The sequence below is a fragment of the Tamandua tetradactyla genome, chromosome 16, assembly GCF_023851605.1.
Source record: "Tamandua tetradactyla isolate mTamTet1 chromosome 16, mTamTet1.pri, whole genome shotgun sequence".
NCBI lineage: Eukaryota > Metazoa > Chordata > Mammalia > Pilosa > Myrmecophagidae > Tamandua > Tamandua tetradactyla.
In genome coordinates, this window is record NC_135342.1 from 2,544,352 (window position 1) to 2,566,488 (window position 22,137).

General features: G+C 44.0%; 1 pseudogene; it reads right to left on the minus strand.

Moving 5' to 3' along the window:
• Nucleotides 1-4,546: 4,546 nt before the first annotated feature.
• Nucleotides 4,547-5,476, minus strand: LOC143660022 (olfactory receptor 13H1-like; annotated as a pseudogene).
• Nucleotides 5,477-22,137: the final 16,661 nt, after the last annotated feature.

Here is a 22,137-nt window from a genome sequence, read left to right on the forward strand (position 1 = left end):
GCTTCCCTTAGTCTCTGTGGAATAAAGAACAGATGGGAAGCATTTTCTCTGAATCTCTCCTGAATTTGATGGAAGAGGGCAAAGGCACCCCTAATTTGGAATCATCTTTGGACTATATAAATAAATATGTATTGCTACTCTATAATGTGCTGGAATGCATTTTGCATGTTCAGAACACCAAAACACAAATCAGATTTTATTCCTACTTCCAAGGTCTGTGTCAAGGGCAGATATGAAAAGAGATGAGGGCCAGAGATTGGGGAAGTAGAAAGAAGGGGGCCTAGTGCAGAAAGGGGGACTTCTGGGGCATGTGGCAATCAAGTTGAGTGTTCAGTAAACCTTCTGGGACTACTTTCATTCAGCACAACTCAAAAACACTGTGTGTGTACCAGCCCATGCTGGGTCATTTGTAAAATTGTTTTTAAATCCCCCCTTTGTCTTCTGCATGAATTCAGAGCGCCCTAGTGTGGCATTTCAGAGACCACATTACATGGCCATCGGTAGAAGCTGTTGTAAAAGTCAGGAAGACTCAGGCCTGGACTGAAGTTAGGATTCTAATAGTTTATTTGATATTTTCGAAGGGCTTCTTTCAGTTCTAAGTGAAAGAAATATAATCAATCATACTTTCCATAGAAATTCCTTCATTGGGCTTATCACATGAAGCAGCCTAGCAAACTAATCAGTCACACCTGGATTATAAAACAAGGAAAATTGAGAGCCAGGGAAACAACTGCATAGCATTATAGCAATTTGGCATCATCCATCAGAAATCTGAATGCAGGTATCCTTTGACCCAGCAAAACCATATCCAAGAATTAATCTAAGACAGCAGTTCTCATACTTTTTGTTTCAGGACCTATTTATGCTTTTAAAAATTATTGACAGCCCCCAAAGATTTTTGGTTATATGATTTATGTCTATCTATATTTACTGTATTATAAATTAAAACTGAGAAAATTTTAACTTTAAAAGAACAATATGAAACCCACTATATGTCAACATAACATAATTTTATTAAAATTAACTATAGTTTCTTAAGCAAAAAATTAGTGAGAAGATTGGCCTTGTTTCATATTTTTGAAAATCACTTTAATATTGGCTTAATAGAAGACAGCTAGATTCTCATATCTGCTTCTTCATTCAGGCAGTTACAATTTTACACACAATGCAGTTTCTGGAAACCTCCACTCTACCTTCCCGAGAAAGCAACAAGGAAAAGGCAAATAACATCTTAGTATTCTTATGAAAATAGTTTTAAGTTTGCAGAATTTAAACTACCTTAGGAGCCCTTGAACCACATTTTGAAAACTACAGGCCTAAGAGAGACGCAAAATACGTACATGATGTTAAATAGATGGAGACAATCTGAATATCCAAAGGAGAGGTGACTGGTTAAAGAAACAGATACATCCACGTTCCTTTCCCTATTCTCTGCAACACTATAAAATAATGAGAAATTTGGGGGGAACATATTTAGTAAGAAGGGGAAATATTTGAAAGATTATAAACTGGGAAAGCAGGTTATCAAACTGTTCACAATAACCATAGGTTTATATATTCATATGCATATTTTCAAATAAACCAACATGTGTGCACATCTGGGTGTATTTATGCATTTTATAGCTGAAAAGGTAAAATATTCATTTGAGTCCTCTTTGGTTCGTGACCCTGGAGGTATTTAAAAACTTTCTTTTTGCATTTCCTTGATTTAAAAAAATGCAGTATATATAGACAAAGAAAAAAAAATCACTTTGAAGCAATTTGTCAAGCTTCCTTATGCATTCAATGAATATCTAGATCATTAAGTGAAGCTTGAGATTTTCTTGTGCTTCTTTTCGTTCTTGTAATATATCCAGGTAAGAATGACTGCACAGATAGAATACTGTATTTTAAAGCCACCTCACGCAATTATATTACCTATATTGGTTTTTCCAATAACCTGACACAGAGTTACGTTCATTTCTTAATTCTATCTTTGACTTGTCTGTTTAAATTTGTGCGATATTTACGTGGTCCCAATGTCCAAGTTAATAAGCAAAGTACATTCACTGAAATCTCAGTTCCATCTCTGTCCCCTCCACTCTGTCTCTGCCTCTGATTTTAATTAATTTTATCCTTGCATTGATCTTCTTTAATAATATACATATTTACAATGTGTTTTTGCATTCAATGATTGCATACAATCCTGCCCTATGTAGTATCTTTCTTTACACTTTAAAAAATATATGCGATATATTTTTACATTTTTCTAAAGGTTAACTTTGTATAAATTTATTAATGTCATACCTTAGTCCTCCTTTCTTTTAAAACTCTGACTATTGTTTCCCTCTGCTGAGTAAACACCGGGGGCCCACGAATGAACTCATCAAGCAGCAGATCGGCTCACCTATGTGCGTGAGAGATAAACATCCCTTGCTGACTTAGCCACTGTATTTTGAGTTTCTTTGTTAAAGCAACTAATGTTTAACCCAGGGAAGTGATAAAGGGAGGAAGGAAGTTGGGAGAGGATGTCAGTTTAGGGATTTACGTCTTTATATTATATGACTTGTCACATCAAGCATGAATTACATTTGCAAGTTGAAAAACATTTTTAAAATTTAAGAATCCACTCATCTATAATATATTTTTATATAACAGTCTGGTTTTTAAAAGAAAATAATGTACATTATTCATTCAACTCATTATTATTAATATTTAGATCATTTCCAGATTTTCCTTTTATCCACCACTCCATATGTACGTAATCATATATTTTGTAGTTACGTCCTTAAATTCCCAAAAGCTTAATTATTGAATCAACCATTATATATTTGGAGGCTTTCAAAATACTCCAAAATTCATTCCAGAATATTTTTACCAGTTTATTCTCCTCCCAAGGTTAAAGAGTATCATTTCCTTGTGCCCTGTCTGATCTTTATTATTGTGTCTCCTTACCAGTGGGCGGGAAATGGTATTGCACTGTTGTCTTATGTGGCAGTGGTCCATTACTAGTGAAGGCTATTTTTTCATGTTTTGCTTTTAGCTGTTGTGGCAGCTTGCAGCGACGGCCCCAATTCTTCACCTGTATGTCCACAACCCTTGACATAGCACTTTTCGGTGAGTGCCCTTCCACTGGGCGGGGGCACCTCTAGACTCAACGATGTACTTTGTCTAAGTCAGTGTGATGTTAGCAGATATGCAGCAAGTAGAGGGTCAGAGGTCAGAGGGTCAGGGCCAGGCACGAAATGGGCTTGCACATCGGCGCTTAGGCTCATGCAACTCTGCCACTACCAGGAGAACATGCTGAGATGACCAGCTGGAGGGCAATAATCCTGAAAGTGGAGATGACTTGCCCCCATCTTCCCAGCCAAAGACAGGCAGGATCAGTCAACAGCTCTGCAACCCCTAGTACATGCGTGAGCTACCCACAGAATGGCCAGCCCACAGATTCATGAATGATATCATTATTTATTGTCTTAACCCACTGATTTTGGGGAGGATTTGTTATGAGAATTAATATGGCAATAGATAACTGATACAGGTATTTTTATTTTTCATTTTATGCTCCACCTGCTAGGAATCAGGTCAGAGCTGGGTCCACATTCCACCCCTGCTCCTTATTAGCCGTGTGTGCCAGAGCTTTGACTTCACAATGCAATGCCTTTCTCTCAGGTTTTGTTTTCAGTGAGTAACCTTGTAGCAGAAGGCAGCGTCTCCCTTCCAGGTGAAAGGCAGACTTGCATGCAGTTACTATAAAAGCAGTGAGTCCCCTAGAAGCAATGTCCCTCTGCTGTAACCCAGCCTGCTGCATGTACCAGCATCCATCACAGGGACTTTGTGTTCTGTCGGTAGGTCTTCAAAGGCATGGAAAACTGACATAAGCAAACGAAGTGCTGGCAACTTCTTTTGCTGTGAGAAACAAACACCTTTGTCTCTGACTTAGGCATCACCTGCTTTCTGCCAACATCCACGAAACAGTACCATGCTTGCTTGTAGTTTGGGTGAAAACCTATAGCCTTCACAATTCTTTCAGAGGCACACTGCCCAGGCAGAAAGGGCCATGTTGGCAGACCACTAAGGTAGCAAGACCCTGCCTCTGAGTGCGTCCACCACCCGTGGCTCTCGGTGTAAGTCACTGAGACGGCTGAGGGTCAGAGCCAGTTTTGGCTGGAGAATGGCTGTTGTGCCCTCAGATCAGCTGTAGGAAGAGCCAACATGACAAAGGGATCTGCTGTTCATCTCTTTTTCCAGAGCATCCCCCTTGCGTACAAACCACACACACACACACACACACACACACACACACACACACACACACACACTGGGCCTGGGGAGTTTGCCTTTTCTGCTGTCTATCTACTTGGTTCTTTGTTCCATCTCCCCTTATTCCTTCTGCCTTTTTTTTAATGTGAGCCTTAGTGAGTGCATATGTGTGTTATTCTCTCTCCCTCCCCCCCTCTCTCTCATGCCCTCCATAGAATTATTGCAAAGAACCCAACCCCAGGTCCCAGCCCCGAGTATGCACGCCAGAAACTTTGGTTTATTTCCTCTCTCTTAATGCTGTGTCTTAGAGGCCAGTCTTTTTCCCCAAGAGCTGCTTGAAGGCTCCTTTCATGTCCTTGCTCCTCAGGCTGTAGATGAGGGGGTTCAGCGTTGGGGTGAGGACACCATAGGAGATGGAGATGATCTTGTCCTGGTCATGGCTGGTCTTATCCTGAAGCATCATATACATGGAGATAGCCGAGCCATAGAAGAGGATGACAACCGTGAGGTGTCACCCACAGGTGGAAAAGGCCTTGCCACGGCCCTCTGTGGACCTCATCCTCAGCACAGTGGCCAGAATTCTTCCATAGGACACCAGAATAAAGGCTAAAGGGGCCAGCAGGGTCAGGGCACTGGTGCCCAGCATGAGTGACTCGTAGACATGCAGGTCTGAGCAGGCAAGCTTGAACAGAGCCAGGAGCTCACACGAGAAGTGGTTGATGACTTGGTGGCCACAGAACTCCAGTGGCAGTGTCAGCACAGGGACCACCGTCAGCAGGAAGGCCACAGCCCATGAGGCCCCAGCCAACAGGCCAAGAAGCCAGGGTCTCATGCGCACGGAGTAGCGCAGGGGGTCCCCAATGGCCACATAGCGATCATAGGCCATGGCAGCCAGCAGCAGGCACTCCACGACCCCCAGGTAGAGCCCTGCAGCCATCTGGGCCAAGCACTGGCTTAGGGAGATAGCAGGGTGGTTCACCCAGCAGTTGGCTAAGATCTGGGGCACACTGGAGGACGTGTAGCACAGGTCCAGGAAGGACAGGTTGCTGAGGAAGAAGTACATGGGTGTATGGAGCCGAGCATCACAGCAGATCAGGAGCAGGAGGCTGTTCCCCAGAAGGGTGACTGTGTAGGACACAAGAAGCAGGCAGAAGAAGATGGTCTGAGCCTGTGGGTACTGGGAAAGCCCAAGCAGAAGGAAGTAGATGTCCTCTGTGCTGTTCCGAACACCCATACTCCTTCTGAAACTCCAGCCAGATAGACAAATGAAAGGCACATTGAGGAGTCTTTAAGAAACTGCAGATTCACTTAAATAAGATTTTACTCTTTCAAAGCACCAAAACTAATGTTTCCCTGGGAGCTCCTACCAGATTATTCCCCCTACACCCCTGCATTGCTATGTCCTTTCTGGGGTCCCCTTGATATAATCCACCACTCAACAGCATTCATTGACTCATTCAATGATTTATTCATTCATTGATCCATGGGTTGATGGATTGTTGGGTGGACAGACTCATTCATTGGATTGTTCATCATTGACACACGAATTGAATGATTGTTGGATGGATTGGGTCATTCATTCATTGGGCCATTCATTCATTATTGCTTTTACATATTGATTAATAATTATTTCATTTATTCACTTGTAATTGAGTCATTCATTCACCAATTCATTTATTGACTGATTCATTCATTAATCCAAGAAACACTTTTGAGCATCTACTAACCAGGTCCAAACTTTATCTTAAGCAATGGCGTTACAACAATGAGCAAGAAAAGCTGGCTTGTCCCTTGAGGAGCTTACAACTTAAAGTAAAATTGAAAAGTCACAGTCATTTGTTATGTTTGGCCCTCTTTTGTCAATTAATTGGCTCTATTTTGAGCAAATAAAACATTTGAAACAGAGATCAGATTGTGGAATCCTCCTTAGATGAGGATTCGCTCCAGCTGGCCACAATCTTGGGCAGAGTTCATGTGTCACCTGTCACTTTTCATCTTACTGAAGCTATAGTACTTTTACTCCTGATCTGTGTTACCCACTGATTTCTCTGAATGGATTCTGTAAATATTTGAGTATGTGAGTCAGGTTCTAACAAAACTTTTCTCCTTCTGCTTCTTCTTGAGTGTGGATGAAACTGCAAGATATGCAATCAGCTTCATTCATTCATCTTTTATATGAACTAATTTTTATGTTTAACTTTTAAATTAATATTCATAAAACTGATGATTTTTTACCCACAGTTCTATAAGCTTTAATACATGTACAGATTTTTGTTACCACCACCAAAGTGGAGGTGGTATTGAGTAAGAGCTGAGGTGGAGCTTTAGCCCAGGTCATTTAGGAGCTGTTTGACCCTGGTACAAGGATGCCCACTGTCACCACTAAAGTTAAACCTTGTGCTGAAAGTTCTTGCCAGAAAATTATGTAAGAAAAATAAAAGCCATCCAAATTGGAAAGAAAGAAGTAAAGCTTTCCCCTTTTGCATAAGATATGATCTTATATACAAAAAAAAAATCCTAATACAATGTTTAACATCATTAGCCATTAGGGAAATACAAATCAAAACCACAATGAGATACCATTTCACAACCATTAGAAAGGCTGCTATTTAAAAAATGGAAAATAACAAGTGTTGGACAGGATGCAGAGAAATAGGGACACTCATTTATTGCTGGTGGCATAAATAAAGGTGCAGCCACTTTGGAATATAGTTTGGTGGTTTCTCAGATAGCTAAGGGTATGACCCGGCAATCCCACTAAACTTCAGTAAGAATTGAAAGCAGGGGCTCTAAATGATATTTGCACACCGATGTTCATAGTGACACTATTCACAAATGCTGGAAGGTGGAAACTTCCTCCAGCCAAGTGCCCATCAAGTGATAAACCGATAAATTAAATGTATACAAATGAGGATTACTCAGCCACAAAAAGAAGAAGTCCCGATCCATGCGACAGCATGGGTGACAGCATGCTTGAAGGCATCATGTTGACTGCAATAATCCAGACACAAATGACAAACATTGCGTGTGCTCACGGATCTGAAACACTAGAATAAGCAAAGCCATAAGTCCAATTTACTTACATGGGAATCATTGTACATAGAATCAGAATCGAGAATATAGGTCACCAGGGAACACAGTGGGGATGGGAGAACAGGGAGTTAAGTCTTAAAATATCCTGGGTTCTTGTGTGGAATGGTGGAGTGTTTTGGTAACGGATGGCGGTAATGGTAGCACAATATCGTGGACGTAATTAACAGCAGTGAATGTGTTTAAGAGGGGAAATGTTAGATTGTAAATATGGTAACAAAATTAAGTTTTAAAAAAAAAAAATTCATGGAACTAGTGGACCTTAAGTTAAACCATGGGCTTTAGTTAATAGTACAATTATTAAAAGTTCTGTCCTCAATTGTAACAAATGTTCCAATTCATTGAAGGTGCTGAGGTGGTTATGGGAATCCTGTATTTCATGCATGATTGTTCTGTAAACCCACAACTTCTCTATGAAGAAAAAAATTAAAAAGAAACTTCCTTACAGGAATTTTATGAAGATTATATGCAATTACGCTTTTAAAATGCTGAGCAGGGTATGGTACCTTATAAATGCAAAATAAAGGGAATGATTTCTAATTATGTTCAAAATTTTCAGAAAAGTAGAAAAATGCGAAGGTAAAAATAAAAATAAAGCCCATAAGTCTATTAAAAGATAGACTTATTAAAAAATAGTAACAGTAGCGACTGTTACTATTTTATTATAAATTATTTACAACATTCTTCTGGACGCACACACACAGGCACACAGGAGCATAGTCTTCATTCTATCCGTAACCCGCTATTTTCATTTATCAAGACAGCACGAACACATTCCCATATAAGTAAATTGGACTTATTCAACTATTTTAAAATATGTTACAATCTAAGGCATAGATATACATGCTATGATTTAAGTAAATATTTCTCAATTCTGAACATTTAAGGTATTTCCATTTTTTTGCTATGATAAAAAATCCTCTGCTAAATATCTTGTACATACATTTTTGCACTTTTGTAAGACTATTTCCTTAGGGTAATACATGAAATTCTTTAGTAGAAAGTTAAAGGCAGATATTTTAAACAGTGTTAAGGAAAAAAGTGGAGAAATCAAGGAAATATTTTAAAAATAGCAATTCCTATCATTCATTCATTCATTCACTCAATTCAACAAATGCATACTGCCCATTTTTATGAGTCTTCTCTAAGTATAGGGACACAGTATAAAGAAAGCAAAGTACCTGCACTCAAAATGTTTCAAATCAGGGGTGGGATGGAGGATAGAGAACAAATCTGTAAAATTAGCAAACAGAAGTGTACAGAGGCCCTAACATGGAATATCACGGGAATTGAGTATGGAAAGTATAATAGACTGTGCTGGTATTTTACATCTTGGGGAGGAATTTGAGCCTCTTCTTTAAAACAAAGTGTGTCCCAAGAGGGATAACAGGGCACCTACCTCCCACAGAGCATCACCATTCTATGGAAGCGGGTGTCACCACTGGCAGATCCCTCCACTGCCTTGAATCTCAGCTTCTTATCTGGGAAGGGGGAAGAATCACCATCATCGTGCAGTGAGACAAATTGTGGGGTCGCATGAGAAGTGGGCAGCAAGGTAGAGTGCTGGCTCATGTCAGATGCTGTATAAGCACAAGACCGTTTTACCTGACCCCCTGCAAGCCCACGGTTCCCACTTCTCTTGGATTGTCCAAGGTCTTGTCTTGCTCCTGTTGAGCTCCCTTCCAAGGAACTGCCCTCAACCAAGTTACAGATATTTCCTCTCTTATCGCCTCCAAAGACAGGGTCCACCTTGGGTGCCGGGTCAGGGGGGAGATGAAGGTATCTGCATAGACTCTCCCCCGTGTTTTAGAACTTGCTTCCTTACCACTGTTCTGACCGTTACTGAAACTGTCATGCTTACTGCTTCCACCAAACTCACTGCTCCTGGCTCTATATCACATTCAGTCATATACTGGAAATGCCTTTATATCAATATTTTAAAATTCCTTATTATTTTTCATTTCTGCATAGTATTCTATTGAACGGATGGACAGCAGTTTCTTTACCCAGTCCTATATCTATGGATGCTTCTATTGTTTCTGTCTTTTGGATACAACCTTCCACTTTTGTTTACTTTTTTAGTGTGTTAAAAATAATCCTGTTCATCTCTCATTTTGCACATGTGACCATATCTGTAGGATAAATTCCTAGAAGTGGAAGATTTTGGTAAATGATTCATGCAAATGTAATTTGAATGAGCAGGAGAGGAAGTCGTTGACAGCTTGGACTTGGGAGCGAAAACTTTCTAGGTTCAAATCTTAGCTCATCCACTTACTAGCTGAGTGACCGTTAACTTCTCTTTGTCTTGATTTCTTCATTTTCACAGTGGACATAGCAATGCCTACAGCATTGGGTAGGGTGAGGATAAAATGAGATGCTAATTGCAAATTACTTATAACAGTCCTTGATGCAAAATGAGTGAAGTGCTTGAAATTTATGTGAAGGCACCAGATTCCAATGGGCCACGTTGCCTGAAGTCGGTCCTTGATTCTGAGCACTTGACTGACAATTACCATCAACAGGGGGATGGAGAGACGAAAAGCTGAGGCATCTCCCATCAACCACCTACTGATTCCTCATCCCTTAAACTAAGCCTTAGAAGTTGATTCCAAATTTTTTATAACTCAAAGTTTCTGGACGTCCCTCAAGTACCATCACATCAGCAAGTCCAGAAAAGCATAACCATCTCCACCCACCAGTCACCTGTTTCACACAAAGCCCACCTTCCACCTTCCATCTTCCCCATACCGATTAATTATAATGTCATTCTTCCAATCGCAAAACAAAACATTTGGGAGCCATCGAGACAACAGCCATTCTCACAGCCCTGACAGCAACCTTAGAAGACGTGAACTCCACTTCGCCAACATCTCTCGGATCTGGCTGGTCCTTTCAGATTCTCATCACTTCCTCTGGTGGCCACTCCAGTCTTTTGAAGGAGTCTCTCTTGCAGCTTCCCCACTCGTGTCATCCTGGATGCTCGCCTTCTTGCCTCTCCTTTCACTCCGCCACTTTACAGCAGCCACAACAATAGTTCTACAATGCAATTCTAGTGTCATGTCACTACTCTGAGTAGCACCCGAAGCTCTGGGTCATCTGCCCGCACCAGCGAATGCAATCCCAGCTCCCTCTGTCCTCAGTTTCCATGCTGCAGACCCAGTGACCCCCTCCTGCTTCTCACTCATGTTTTCCCTCATGCCTCTTGTACTCGTTACTCCCTCAGCCTAGAATCTCATGGAACTTAAGCCTGGCAGGGAACCCAGGCTGACAGGAGCAAAAGAACAAATCACAAAGAATTGAATAATCTCAAACTCTAGAAATGGAAGGGGGAGAATACACTTCACAGTGAAAAAACTCCTACCTCAGTCAAGTGACCAAAATCAGCAGTGCAAGTTATATTGCTACTAACTCTATCTCTGTGATCTTCCTCCCCAAAGCCCAAAACCCCAACCTCATCATGAGAAAAACACCAGACAGAGCCTGACAGAGTGAACTAACTATGAAGCACCTGAACTGACATTTCTCAAAGCTGTCAAGGTGATCCAAAATAAGGGAAATCTGAGAAACTGCCCCAGCCAAGAGGGGACATAACAATAAATATAATGTTGTATACTGGATGGGTACCTGGAACAGAAAAAGAACATTAGGTAAAAACTAAGGAAATCCTAACAAAAGTGCAGAATTTAATTAATAATAATGTATCAATATTAGTTCATTAATCGCAACAAAATTTCCATACTAATGAGGATGTTAAAAAAAAGGGGAAACTGGGTGCAGAGTATATAAGAATTATACGTTTTTTCTTCACAACTTTTCTACCAACATAAAAATTTCATAAAAGGATAAAATTTATTTTTAAAAATTAAAAATATTGAAACTCTAAGTTTCACTAAAAAAAAATAAATGTTGCTAAGAAAGAATACAGTAAGCCCAGGGTGGTTATATTTTTATTTTGTTGGCTTGGAGTATAAGAATTTGTTAAGCCCGAATGCCCTTAGGCAGGGCATGTACTATCCAATTCTTTTAGAGATGCCATTGCTCTCTGTTGTCTTAAACTTACTCAACTCTCACATTTATCTTACCTGCCTAGCATTTGTAGACATTTGAATCTGTGACTCCACTAAAGGGATCTTGGCCTTATTGGAGGGGACACTGATGGCTTTCCAAGGAAACGATGCTTATGTTGAGGGAAAAAAAGGGTGGCCCTATTAGAATGTACAGGAGGAAGAGGGAAGAGCACCAAAGACAGAGGGAATGGATAGATGGATGGGTGGGTGGATGGATGGATGGATGAATGGATGGATGGGTTGATGGGTGGATGGATGGATGGATGGGTGGGGGGATGGATAGATGGATAGGTGGATGGATGGGTGGATGGATGAGAAGATAAATCTGTTTAAGTTTGAACATCTTATTCCCACCCTTCTCTGGTACACAGCCACATACCTGGCACTAGCAGCAAATGTATCCAGGAACTTCAGTCCCATTCCTTCCATGAAGATGACACACACATACAGGATTCAAGATGCTGCAGAAGACTTAGGAAAAAAGAAATAAATAATTCCAAAGAGGTCCGTATGCAAAGCCTGGATCCAACCATGTACAACACAAGGAGCATCCCTAAGAAGGAGATATTTCCACATCTCTCCTTCTCTCTCTCTGACTTTCCCCTTCAGTTTCCCACACAGTTCTTCTGAAATCCACCTGGGGATGGACTGAGTCAGAAGAACCAGGTAAATGGGAGGGAGCTGGAATAATTGGAAGACACCCATTCCCCTTGCAGTCTCTGGGGATTCCTGGGACCCACACAGGGATTCAATGCTCATTAGTAGCTGATTGGGCTGGGATATGGGATGGAAAACTTTCTGAGTCCTTCAGAGTCATTAGAGGAAAACTTTGGTATGAGTTTCTCCCCCCCCTCACCAAAATATGGGCTTCTATGAGGGAGCAGGTGGCTGCAGAGGTGCTGTAGGAAACCCAGTCAGGATGTGTAGATATAGGTCCAGCTCCACCATGGGTTGATTATGAGATTTTTCTGAGCTTTGCGTTGCTTATCTGTATAATGGGCAGAAAAATCCCTGTTGTCATAGCTTATAAAAGGTTCATGGACTTAGAATGAGGCAATTTAACATGTGATGTTAAATTGAGAAAGAGAAAATCATTCCCTGACATATGAGAGCTCGCCTGGCACCCCCAGCAAGGACTTGTGTTCAATTGGACATCAGCGACCTCACAAATATCAACCTTAGACAAAGCCATTTGATGACCATGATGGACCAACCAACAGAAAAACAAGGTCACTCCAGGATCATGTCTGAACACATGACCAAGTGCTCACCTCTCTTGGCTAACAGGAGTGGTAGCTGCTACTTAATCAGCCTTATCCCTGCTCTAGTTGTGCCTCCCTATAAATAAGATTCATTCAGATACTCAGTCATAGACTTATCCCCAGGTCCTGGCAGCATTGAATCCAGAGTAAAGTCCTGCTTCCTTAAACCTTCCCCCCAATCACCTAACACTAGTCTGAATCCTATATGGATTTGTTCTAACACTCTCTGTATTTTTTTCCTAAGACTCCTATAAAAAATCTCCACAAACAGAATTTTAAATCATAAAATATTTAAAAATTTGTCAAGACAAGAGAAATGTGTTCTCTCATTCCAGAGGCCAGAAGTCTGAAGCCACGGTGGGTTTGGTTTCCTCTGGGAGTTCTGGGGGAAAATCCATTCCAGGCCTTTCCTTTCACTTCTGGTGTTTGCCGACAACCCTCAGTGCTCCTTCTCTTGTGCGTCATCCCTCCAGTCTCTGCCTCCATCTTCGCACGGCCTTCTTTCTTCTGTGTCTGTGTCTGCGTCTCCTCTCTCTTATGAGGACAGACACCAGTCACTTGGCTTAGGGTCCACCCTAATCCATCATGACTTCATCTTAACTGATTATATCTTCAAAGGCCCTGCTTCCAAATAAGGCCAGATACTGAGGCTCCAGCGGATGTGATTCAGGGCATGGCACCTCTCACAGAGATGCCCCTAGGCTGTCCACAGGCGTCCCTTCCCTCAGCACCCCCAGTAATAAATCCGATGTGTTCAATGACAGGTGTGCTCCTGCTGCTTTTTGACAAAGCAAATCCCTTTAATTTCTCCATCCCATAGTACGTAAATGATCAGACCTGCTACTAACCTCTCCTGGAATACAGAGATAAGACACACACGACCTGGAGGAGACCAACAAGAGACAAGTAAATGCAGTTGACTCATAATAACAGGTGGGTGAAGACATAAGGCCAGATGATATGCGAGAGGATGGCTTGGGGTGGCGGGCAGGGCAGTAGTCCTGGAGCACCTCTCTAAGGAGGTGACAGTTGATTTGAGACCTGAGAGGTTGGGGGAGCCAGCTGTGGGTATATGTGGGGGAAAAAAATTACAGAAAGAGGGAGAACTGAAAGGGTTGGGCTGGCCTGCCTGAGAAGGCAAAGGAGACCAGTGTGCGCCGAGTGTGATGGGCGAGGGGCAGAGGTAAGAAGAAGCCAAGTAGGTCACAAAGGAATCTGGACTTGATTATAAGTGTGAGGGGGGTCCCTTTGGACCTCTGTTTCTTTCTCTGTATAGCAGGGCCATGGACAGGGTAAGCCTAGTTACTGATCCACACAATAGAGAAATAACTCCTAAACTATCACCCATAGATGGAAACTAGAATTGCATAAGAATTTATGAAAACTCCATTGTTGGTGAATATATGCCAGTGACTAGGGCTGTTTTGGCACATAGCAGATTCTCAAGTGTGTGTGAATGTGCGTGTGTGTGTAGATAAATAGACAGATAAGGGAGGAGGGCTGGGGACATAAATGAAATCAGAAAGAAAGATAGATGTTAAAGATTGAGATGGTATAATCTAGGAATACCTAGAGTGTATAATAATAGTGAAATGTACAAGGTACAATTTTAAAAATGTTTTTGCATGAGGAAGAACAAAGGAATGTCATTATTGCAGGGTACTGAAAATAGATGGTAATTAATATTTTAAAATGTCACCTTCTGTGTGAGACTAAAGCAAAAAATGTTTATTAGTTACAAAACTTATACTTTGACTAGGCATTTCCTAATATAACTTATGTAGATAGTTTGATTGAACGCCATAAGTACTTGGAATCTCAGGTAGGACATGAGATTTTGTTGGCTTGTCCAGAGTGGTGCCCCGATGAATCCCAGAGTGATTCGATCAGTGAGTGGAAAAGTATCTGCAAAGCCCCCTTGGGGAAGTGGTGAGAACAGGGAGAAATTCAACTTCCCCAAGTTGAATTCTTGATATTCTCACAAGCAGTGTGGACAACCAAAGCCATAGGCAGAGCCCCCAGTCTTGGGATTTGTTCACATGAAACTTAACCCCACAAAGGATGGGTCAAGTCTACTTAAAATTTAGGCCTAAGAGTTACCTCCAAAAGAGCCTCTTTTGTTGCTCAGATGTGGCCCCTCTCTCCAGCCAACACAACGAGCAGCCTCACCACCCTACCCCTCTCTATGTGGGACATGACTCCCAGGGGTGTGGACCTTCCTGGCAACGTGGGACAGAAATCTTGGAATGAGCTGAGACTCAGTTAATGGATTGAGAAAAACCCTAGAATGAGCTGAGACTTAGCATCAAGGGATTGAGAAAACCTTCTCGACCAAAAGGGGGAAGAGGGAAACGAGACAAAGTGTCAATGGCTGGGAGATTCCAAACAGAGTCGAGAGGTTATCCTGGAGGTTATTCTTATGCATCAAGTAGATATCATCTTGTTATTCAAGATGTAATGGAGAGGCTGGAGGGAACTGCCTGAAAATGTAGAGCTGTGTTCCAGTAGCCATGTTTCTTGAGGATGATTGAATAATGATACAGCTGTCACAATGTGACTGTGTGATTGTGAAAACCTTGTGTCTGATGCTCCTTTAATCTACCTTGTCAACAAAGGAGTAGAACATATGGAAAAAAATAAATAATAGGGGGAACAAATGCTAAAATAAATTTAGTTTAAATGCTAGTGATCAATGAAAGCAAGGGGTAAGGGGTATGGTAGGTATAATCTTTTTTTTTTTCCTCTCCTGTGTTCATTTTATTTCTTTTTCTATTGTCTTTTTCTTTTTCTGAATTAATGCAAATGTTCTAAGAAATGATGAATATGCAACTAAGTAATGATATTGTGAATTATTGATTATGTATTTGTTTTATTTTGCTTATTTTTTTAATTAACAAATAAATTTTTTTTAAAAATAGAGATATACAGAATGAGTGAATAACTTCCCTAACCCTTTCCACAGCCCTTTAAAGGGGGTACTTTTGTGGTCTCCATTTTACCAATGAGGAAATGAGTTTCGACTTATCAATAGTTCTTAAACCAAATTGGAGATTTCTTAAATACTATATTCCTGCAATCAAGCCCAATTCTGGACCAGTAAATCTTGTTGGAATTTGCATTTTCAAACAAATACCCTTGGTGATTCTGATTATATACAGTTTTGAACAAAACTTTAGAGAAATCCTGTGCTTTCCTACAATTACGTGTCTCCTATGACTACTCAGCAAAGTTTATTTTCCATCTCCTCATCTGGGATATGCATGTGGCATAGTTTTAAGAGTCACTGAGAGAGAAATGCCAAGTATTTCTCTCAATGGATAACTGAGGGTAACCCTGGGATTCCAGGCAGGACTGAAACCTAAACCTAGATCTTGTGGTTGTCATAAAGGATTGGAATTTTCTTGGCTGCCCAGATCCAAATGGAACCATCTTTCCAAGGACTGAATGTTTCTGAGACATTGAGAGGCCAGCATTCATGAGTGCGTGCGTGTGTGTGTGTGTGTGTGTGTGTGTGTGTGTGTGTGTGTGGTGCGGGCGGGGGAGGGGGCGAGAAAAATACCCAGACCTCCCATCTCTAGGATCATTCCCGTCCTCCACAGAGGAGGAGGCCTTCCCGCCCCCTGGACCCCAGCTCTGTGCCCAGAGGCCCAAAGGTCAAGGCCACTCCCTTCCACCCGCTCCTTCTGGAGCCCCACAGAGGCTAAAAGCATTGTGTGTCCACACCTGAATTGTGTTCCTCCTGTTTCAAGCCCGTCCCACTTGTCAGAGTCTCGGGGGGTTGGGTCGGAGAACGGCAGGAAGAAGGAAGGGGGAAGGGAGGGAGGAGCTCTTTTCCCCGGACATTTGGGGAAACTGAGGTGCACGGGCACGCAGTGGATTTGCGCGTGGGCTGCAGCCTCAGGGCTGTGTCCTCTGCCGGGTACAGGTCCGGGGTCCCGGCTTCCCTCGAGGACAGGCTCTGGCCCCGCGGATCTGGGTCCGCTCCACTCCTCCTGCCCTAACCCGGAAGCCGGGATACACCGACCAACCCTCTGCGCCTCAGTGTCCTGCTCTGCAGGGCGCAGTGACAGGGAACATCCACCCAGGAGGCCATTGTGTGGGGATTAATATATATACATATTAGAGATTTATAGAATCCTCGGGAAAGTTTCCAGATTATATAATATACACTATGATTTACATAGGAAATATGTAATATACATTCTATAAACACAGATTTATAATATATAACTTGCTGGGCGGGCCATGGTGGCTCAGCAGGTAAGAATGCTTGCCTGCCATGCCCGAGGATCCGGGTTCGATTCCCGGTGCCTGCCCATGTAAAAAAAAAAAACTAAAAATATATAACTTGCTATGTAGTGTACCATCTATATATATATAATAGCATGCATCGTATAACTTACTACTTTAAATCTTTTACAATACATTGTTTCATATTTATGTATAATGTTATTTATTAAAATATTCTAATAAAAATTACTTAAATGTGTAGTATAGCACATAAATATACAAATCATATAACATACATTTATATTATATAATGTATATGTTGCATAATTTACGGTTTTATATAATAAAGTACATATTTGATATATTTTAATACATAATTTTAATAAGGTAGTATATATTTTATATATAACATAAAGGGGGAGAGTTATTATATACAGACATATGGTAAGCCCTCATAAAAATATAAGCTATATAAGAGAGAGCTGTAAGCAAATAACTTTATTTCTCAGGAAATATTTTTTTGGAAATTTCCAGTGTCGTCCCCTTGGTAGGAGTTTGTTTAGCGACTCCAATACAACCGATCAAACTGGAGTGGTAAAATCAGCTTACTAAGCTGAAGCAGCCTGGAGCCTGAGGCAAAAGGGGTCAGTACCACTGCTCTTGCCTGGATTTAACGGCTTGGTCCTAATTTAATGTTTGTCACTCATTTTTAAAAGATGTCATTCAATGTTGCCGTCCAGTAGGCGGAGTTTGGGGAGCCCCGCAGCCCCCGCCCCCACCCCCACCCCATCCCCGCTCCTCCCGGGTTCGCAGCTGCCTTTGCCTGTTTGGGTAAATACTAGGGTCTCGTCCCCGAGGCGCGCTGCAAGCAGGGCGCAGACTCACGTCCCATCTGTCTCCACGGGCTCCTGGCCACTCCCCGGAAAAGACGCGGGCTGGGGGCTCGGATCGCGACCCGGGGCTGCGCCCTCACGGGGTGGCTACGGGGTCCGGCCGCGCCCCGCTTCCTGCACACCCGCGAGGGCCCGGGGCGCACGGCGCGCTTTCCCCGCCACAGGCCCTGCGCTCTGAAGAGTCCAGCGGGCCTGGAACATGCGGCTCCCTGGAAAATCATCACCCGTTGCTCTGACAAAATCGCATTCCAGAAAACGTGTCCGTTTCAAGAGGAGCCTGTCTGGCCAGGATTCTTCCTGAGGAGCCCAAGACTGCACGTCCTGGGCCTGGGCGGGGCCGGGGGCTCCCGCCTGGCTTGGTTTGCGGCGGCCCCCACCTCTCTCAGAGCTGCCACCCGCATCTGGCCCCTGGTCCTTAGGGGAAAGGATTGGAGCAGGTTCTGTTCTTCCCGTGATGCAGGACCGCCCCCAGCTGACCCGCTGAAGCTTGGCTGCAAACACACTACCCGTTTGGGAAGTGAATACATCTGTACCTTTACAGCACGTTTGCAGGAAACTGCAGAATACCAGAAATGGAAGAGCTTTTAAAAAGAGAATTTAATAAGTTGCAAATTTATAGTTCTGAGGCTATAAAAATGCCCAAACAAAGGCATCTGGGAGAAACACCTTCATTCAAGAAAGGCTGATGGGTCAGGAGCACCTCTGTCAGCTGGGTAGTCACGGGGCTGGCATCTGCTGGTCCCTGGCTCCTGGGCTTCGTTGGCTCTCAGCTCTATTCCTGCCAGGGTTCCTCACTTTGCTTCTTCAGGGCTGGGTTTCATCTTTTGGCTTCCCTTGGCTCTCTCTCCACGTTCTGACTTGCTTAACATCTCATGGCGATGTCTGCTGGGCTCCAATCATCTCCAGACATCTGTGTCTCTGTTCCCCAAGGGTTGGCATCTGTGTCAGCTCTGCTGTGAAGTTTCTGTCAGCTCTGTCATTTCTGACTTTCTCTAAAATGTTTCGTCTTCTGAAGGATTCCAGCAAACCAATCAAACCCACCTGGAATGGAGGAGTCACTTCTCCATCCAATCTAAACATCACACCCAGAATTGGATGCCACATGTCCATGGAGACAATCCAAACAAAAGTTTCTCCCCAACAGTACTGAATCAGGATTAAAAGAAACGGCTGCCCCCACAGGGTTGGGTCAGGACAGAAACATGGCTTTTTGGGGTACATAACAGATCCGAGCCGGCACACACGACCTCAGCAACCTGAACTGCGGAGCCAATGACCTCCGGGGTGTTAGCCAAGGAGGGTGAAAAATAAGGCCCACCGTCCGCAGTCCACCCGCACGCCACATGCCCCTGGGGTCTGGGGCTCTCTGAAGGCACGCGGGACGGTGGCAGGGGCTGCTCTGTTGGCCAGTCTCAGCCTGGGCGCACAATGACCCACAGGCTGGTCTACCCTACCGAGAACCAATCCCGGACCTTACCTGGCCTCCCGGGAGTCAAAGTCTGGAGGCAAGGTGAGCGTGGAGCTGGATCTATTGTGGGCAAACCAGTCCCCAGTCGCCAGCAGGATCCACAGCTGCTCCTGTCGCCCCAGCGCTGAAGTGGGAAGACACCAGCATCCACTTGGGCTCTGTGGCCACCACCCGAGGTGGGACAGAGGGAAGGGTGGGGACTCTGCCGGGGAACTGGGGCCCAGGACTGTGGGGGACAGATAGGACCTTTAGGTGGTAGAGTCCAGGTGGGCACTAGACTTTCAGAAACCAGGTAGACCCCATGGCAACAATAAAGTCCACCAGCACTGGAACATGCACAGTATTGTGACCTGCAGGGATCTAGGAGTGTGGTAGATAGATTCAGCTGCCAACTTGGCCAGGTGAAGGCACCTAGTGCTGTTGCTGTGGACATGAGCCAATGGTACGTGAACCTCATCTGTTGCTCATTACATCTGCAGTCGGCTAGGAGGCGTACCTGCTGCAATGAATGATATTTGACTTAATTGGCTGGAGCTGAAATGAGAGAGCTCAACGTAGCACAGCCCAAGCAACTCAGCACACCTCATCTCAGCACTCGCAGCTCAGCCCAGGCCTTTGGAGATGCAGAAAGAAATCATTCCGGGGAAAGTTGTTGGAACCCAGAGGCCTGGAGAGAAGGCCAGCAGAGATCACCCTGTGCCTTCCACGTAAGAAAGAACCTCAGTTGAAAGTTAGCTGCCTTTCCTCTGAAGAAATAATGAAATAAATCCCCTTTTATTAAGAGCCAATCCGTCTCTGGTGTGTTGCATTCTTGCAGCTAGCAAACTAGAACAAGGAGGATGGATAATTAATTCATCACATGACTCCTAGCAATGAAAGATATGGACACTCCTTGAGGCTCTTCTTGACCTACCCAAGTAGAAGAGTTTATATCTACTCAGCAAAATCCAGGCTATATTGCATCATGGGTGCATGGACCCCTGCACCGGCTGTAGAGGTTCTGGGGAGTCTCTTAAACCTTCTTCCAGGCCAGCCTAAGGGGCCAGCCTCCGTCCTCCAGAGCAACCGCGAACTGGGGTGTCTGATACAGGGCGTGAACGTAATGCTCCACAAGCCTCACTTCCCCGTCCCACCCTAAGCTGTTCAGCCTCACGCCCTCGCTTCCTTCCAGGGGATGTTCCAGCATGCAGGGAGGAGGCCCCGGACAGCACCAAAACCTGGGGTTCCCGGGAAGAAACTCCCAGCCCCGTGGCCACACTTGCAGGTGGGACTCCCCACCTCCGCCTCGGGGTGTGTGCCCCAGACACGCGGCTCCTGTTCCTGGTCTCTGGAAGTTTCCACGGCCTGACTTGGAGGAATATCTCCTCTGCAACCTGAGTCAGCAGCCCCTGGGGTACATGTGAGGGCTCCACAGATGTTTGCCTAAGTGTGCAGGTGTCTTCTGGGTTGGGAAACAGAGAGGCAAAGTGGTGTGAGCAGCAGCTGCGGGCATGGCACAGACAAGGGTTCAAGTCCCAGCCCCTCTGTTTCCATCCTGCGAAGTCCGGAGTTACGCTGCCTGCTCTCCACGCACCCGTCTCCTCGTCTGTGACCTGTGCATTGAAAATATCACCTCCACGGGGTTGTTAGGAGGATTCAATAAAATACCGTGTGTGACCTGCTCAGCCTGGGGCACAGCGCATGTCAAAAGGTAAACAGAGCTTTAGAAAAGAAAACCGGGGCGGGGTGTGGGGAGTCACCTCTAAAGGGAAGAGATGTTGGAGCTTTTCCTTCGTCCGTTCTTTGTGGACAAATTCCCTTCTCAGGCTTCCAGCAAGGGAGGGCAATGGACATAAACCCTTAAGCAAGAACAGGAAAGGTCACTACAGTAAGATCACCAATCCGTCCACTAAAGGGCATTCGAGGGAAGATAATATTTCTCTTGATATGTATTTGGACTATTTATGCCTATTTGGTAAAATCACATTTCCACTATGATTTTTCCTATCGACAGTAAGGCTGATTTTAACTGAGAACGTCCCGTGGACTTCTGCTTCTGGGTGAGCCGGAGTAGCAGGGTCTGGATTTTCCTCCCATGTGAGCGAATCATGGGGGGCGGGGAGAGGAGATATAAGAAACGAGGATCTTTAATACACTGTGCATCAGGCAACAAAGAACAGGGAGACAAAGAAAGTGAGCCTTAAATTACCTTAGCTGACTGCCTGAAGACAGTTTCCAGTTCACTCGCGGCGGGGGGTGGGGGGAACTGAGGCAGAAGAGACGAAGCAAGAGTCAGGGAGAGTTTAGAGGGGAAATGCCTGGAGAGGAAGGAGCTACCCAAAGAGAGAATGTCAGAAATCTGCAGAAGGTCACCCGTGAGCATTCAGCAGAGGGATCACCCAAAGCCAGGGAAACAGCTACCCACAAGGACTGGGGATACATGCTACAAGAAAGGAAGAATCTTCCAGCTTTAAAAGAAGGAAAAACACAACAGTGACCCACCCCTCACTACCCTCAGGAAGTGTTCTTAGCAAGGTCCCCCAAACTCCACCTCAGCTGGCCTTTACAGCCCCAACTCCTGGCTCTCCCTCAGTCTCAGTCAGCGCTTGCCACTATACTGCTGTATAACAACCAGCCCCACGAGTTATGGCTGGCTCTTAGATTTCTCCTATTGAAGCTCTGAACCAACCTGTAAAGAAGTCCTATGACTCTGAGCCCGCCTTGCTGTGGAGAGACGAACCCAGGACCCAGACATTCAGCCCCAAGGGAGCCCTTCCAGCCATGCCCAGCTGCGCGAGCCACCCAGGAGGAAGTCCCTTGGTGGAGCGGACACAAAGCCCTCCTTGCTGTGCTCTGCCTGAATTTCTAACACAGAGAAAAACAAAAATGAGCACAAGGACATGTAT